Source organism: Penaeus monodon, chromosome 32 (assembly GCF_015228065.2).
Source record: "Penaeus monodon isolate SGIC_2016 chromosome 32, NSTDA_Pmon_1, whole genome shotgun sequence".
Lineage (NCBI taxonomy): Eukaryota > Metazoa > Arthropoda > Malacostraca > Decapoda > Penaeidae > Penaeus > Penaeus monodon.
Window position 1 is genome coordinate 31,408,870 of NC_051417.1, and position 272 is coordinate 31,409,141.

Here is a 272-nt window from a genome sequence, read left to right on the forward strand (position 1 = left end):
TAGCAGTATGAGAAATGGTAATTGTCTCTTTCTTTACATACTTCTTATATAAGAATGAAAGAGAAAATGCAAAAGTAAAATTTCACATCACGTATCCTATAACAAACAAAAAGCGGACTTTTTAACGGAAATTACGAATTAATTCTTCGCTCTACAAACAAACCCACAATAAATTATCTCCAGAAACTGTAAAAACAGAAAAAAACGTATTTCACATTAAAGCATTGTGGTTGTTTTCTTTACCGTTGATGCTGTCTGTAGAAAGTGTTCTG